Source organism: Leptodactylus fuscus, chromosome 2 (genome assembly GCF_031893055.1).
Source record: "Leptodactylus fuscus isolate aLepFus1 chromosome 2, aLepFus1.hap2, whole genome shotgun sequence".
NCBI lineage: Eukaryota > Metazoa > Chordata > Amphibia > Anura > Leptodactylidae > Leptodactylus > Leptodactylus fuscus.
Genome location: NC_134266.1, coordinates 212554987 through 212559151, shown reverse-complemented (window position 1 = coordinate 212559151; position 4165 = coordinate 212554987).

Sequence of the window (4165 nt, the reverse complement as noted above, 5' to 3'; positions counted from 1 at the left end):
TACTTCCAAGGTTCCTGAATGAATGTGAGAAACAAGGCATCCATCCTAATACTCCACACCACACACCCTTACAGCAATAACATGTTGATTTCAGTGCTTGGCTTATATGCAATGTGCCAAATCCACTGTAGTAAATAACCTCATAAGTTACTTAATAGATTGTTGTGGGGATTTCTGCAGAGCATGCTGCCTCATAAACTCACTCCTTCTTCTGGTATTTGATGAGTAATAAAGGAGCCGACACACGGCGCCCTCATAAAGGACATATTCCATGTACATAGTTACTGTACTAGTCACAAATACACTTACATTCAGTGCTCATACTGTCATTGCTTTGTGTGACCCATCTAAATGGTTCCTTATGATGAATACAATTAAAACATCTTCTACTTCTAACAAACATTTCTAGAGACTGGCCATCCATGCTCTTGGTGAATTGTCAGTGGTTATTATTCGTTATCACAGACTTATTACTTTGATTCCTATGTGATTATTTCAAAAGAATTTCCGCATCTTAAACCTACAAGAAACTTTTGCAGTATCTTGTTTCAAGCTTCCAGCCTCTGCTGTAAGTCAGTCAAGGATGAAAGTTGTATCCAGACAAAGCCACGGAGGTGCAATATGTGACATAAAGCTGAGCCAGGAATACAACAGTCTATTTTTATGGTTTATTGCCTGTGTAAAAGCACACTTGCTGCACTAAATAAAGGATGCTATATTGTTCATGAGCAAAGAGATAAATCTTATGTAAATATACAGACTGGGTCAAAAGTCAAGAACTAAATATGTGGAAGACATTTGAAGAGTTATCCCAGTGACACATAGCTGGTCACCTGTTCCTATATCTCTTGCATTCTCCATAAACTCCAGTAGGGTACCATTATCTGTTACCATTGTCTGTGTTTGGTTGGTTTTGGCTACTGCCGTTCAGAATTACAGAAATAAGCTTGAAGAAGGCCAACCTATAATCCTGTAGTGCTGATACTGGAGACTTCCAAAACCTCACGAGGCAAGTGCCTATTGCCCTATACATGGAGTACATATCCTTCCTTATTCCAATTATCAGAAAGGTGCTGCTTCTCCAGAAATCTAGTACCCATAACAACTAAAAGAATATTACTATTGGCGATATATAAGCTTAGATGAACTGATGGCTTTTTGGCTTTTATAAGATTTTCACGTCCCCGCAAGAGGCTGAGGGTTTCTTCAAAGAGGATGCCTTTGAAACTATTACCAGAGTGGGCCCTGCCAACTATGTTCCAGGTGCTGCAGGCGGACATCTGACAGAGGAGAATGGCTGCAGAGATCACCAAAAGACCATTGCCCCTTACTAGGCAGAGCAGGTAGAAGGGTCAGTCACTCATAGGTCTCCACTTCAGATATTAAAAGTATGTTCTAATGTGTAATAATTGTTCACTCTAAACTTGTAAACGGGTTCTCAAGCCTACATCACCATACGGTGCCCATAGTACTGATGTTATCTTTAAGGGGTGGTGCCATTTTAAAAATGGGGTTATTTTCTGGAGGATACTACTTTACTCATATATCAGGGGCTCTGCAAACACGAGATGACATCCATAAACCAGACATCTAAATCTGAGCTCCATAAGCTAAAGAGCGCTTCCCCCCCCCCTTCTGTTTATAACAGTTTACACCCACATATATGACATTGTTGTACCTAGGATACTCTACTTCATGTTACATGTGGGTAAAAACCTGCTCAGTGGGCACAAAGTAAAGCTATACTTGATTTTTGGAGCACAGATTGATAATTAGTTTTTTTCAGACAGTATGCCAGTAAAGAGGAATCCCCTGACATATGGCCCCATTTTGGAAACTGCACTCCTCAAATAACTTATCCTGGAGTACAGTGAGCATTTTTAGGGTCAGTGCACACAGTTTTTTGGCACTGATTTTTTCGTGGAATCTGCCTCAAAATCAGCCTCCAAATAAAGCCTCCGGGAGGCTTTTTTTGGAGTGTGATTTTGAGGCAGGTTCATCATTAAAATCAGCGCAAAAAACTCTGTGTGCACTGACCCTTACCCCCAAAGTGTTACATTAATTTATTTACCAGAAATTAATGCACAGTTGATGGCGAAAAGTGAAAATGGCAATTTTTTCAGAAATACGTTATTGTGCAACTTTATGGTGTTCCTGTATTCAAAAGAAATTGAGTGTCATTGTGGGTACTCATAGCCTCTTATGAAAATGAAAAATTTGAGGCTAAAATAATGTTTAATTGGAAAAAAAATTTACTTTTTCACATCCCAATATTAATAAAATCTTTGAAACAGCTTTGGGATTAAATGCTCACTATACCCCTTTATAAATTCTGTGAGGGGTGCAATTTCCAAAATGGGGTAACCTTTTGGGGGTTTCCATTGCATTGGTATCTTAGGGGCTCTGCAAATGATAAATGGCACCCAAAAACTATTCCAGCTTTTTCTCCTTTGGCCCTTTGTAAAAAAAAAAAAAAAAAAAAAAAAAAGGTAGATTTTCATGTCCCAATTTTAGTAAAATGATTCAGACAGCTATAGGGTCAAAATACTCATTATACCTCTTGATAACTTTCTTGAATGGTGTAGTGTCCAAAATGGGGTCATTTTAGGAGGGGGGCATTCCAGTGTACTAGTGCTTTACGGGTTCTGCAAATGAGACATGATACCTCAAAACTATTTTGCTCTTCAAGCGCCCAGTGGTGCTTATGACATTGCTGTTTGCCCAAACATCAGTTTACATCCACATGTGGGAAATTTCCATCCTTTGGAGAAATTGCATAACAATCTGTGAAATGTATTTTCTCCTTTTAACCACTTGTGAATGTGTAAATTGTAGGGCGAACCTATTGAAAATAAATGAAATGTCAAAATTTCTCTTCCATATTGTTTCAATCTTTCCGAAAGTCTTAAAATGGTTAAACAAAACTTCCCAAATGCGGTTTTGATTTATTTGAGGGGTGCTGTTTTGAAAATGGGGTAATTTATGGGGGTTTGTAATATGTAGGACCTAATATATAGTCCTTTAAAATCCCCTTCAGAACCAAACTGGTCTAAAGTATTCTAATATCCAAAATAAATTGATGGACAATTAACAGATGATGCCAATTTCGAATAGCCTGTTTCGAATAGCACGCACCCATAGGAATGAATGGAAACGGCCGGCACGCAGACTTTGCCAGCAGCCAGCCGCTTAACCCCCTGCATACCGGCTGCGTCCATTCATTCCTATGGGTGCGGCTGGCTCTCATCTCTAATGCCAATATAAAGCAGAGATATGGTAGATAATATTTATCAATGTATTTGGCTGGCATGACTGTCTAAAAAGCAGAGCATTTCACATTTTCAAAATTGTGAATTTTTCCAAATTTCCAAATTTTTTCATAAATTAATGAAAAAAAAATTTTCAATTGAAATTTGTCACTGCCATGAAGTACAATGTGTCCCAAACAAACAAACAGTCTCAAAATCACATGGGTTAGTTAAACCTTCTTTAAGTTATTGCCTCTTATAGTGACACATGTCAGTTTTGAAAAATGGAGCCATGCCCATAAGGGATTAAGGCCCTGGTCATTAAGGGGTTAAACCCAGCATGCAGGCAGATCGCTTTCTGTAGTTTCCTGATCAGAGCTTAGGCTGCTGGTGTAAATGAAAGCCAGAGTGTTGTTATGAACGTGACCACATATGCATTGCGCAGATGTTACATGAAACCATAATCCAATAATGTGGTAGGAAAATTGAATAATAAAGCAATACTCCTGTTGTTTATCTGAAACACAACGAGTGTGTTAGGAAACTTTCCAGTAAACAGCCCAAGAGAGAGTCCCAGCTCTGTGCTGTTTACAGCCTGATATAAATACACCGCTCTTTCCCTGAGGTGTGATTTCAGGTTGAGTTTGATGGTGTGGTATGAGGATTCAGCCTGGATATTTATATATCTACTATATCTTGGAATGTAATGAACAACATTGTAACCACTGTCTAATAAGTAATTAACAACATAAAACCAACAAAGTGTTTTTTATTCAAACTTCAACACCTAAAACATTACAGAGTATGTTCACATGTGTTAAATACATGAGGTTTTATGATGTTTTTGCAGCACTTTTTTCTTAAAGTTCTAGTACAAAGATAAACTTCTAGAGCTGCTTCTACACAAAACCCTGTGA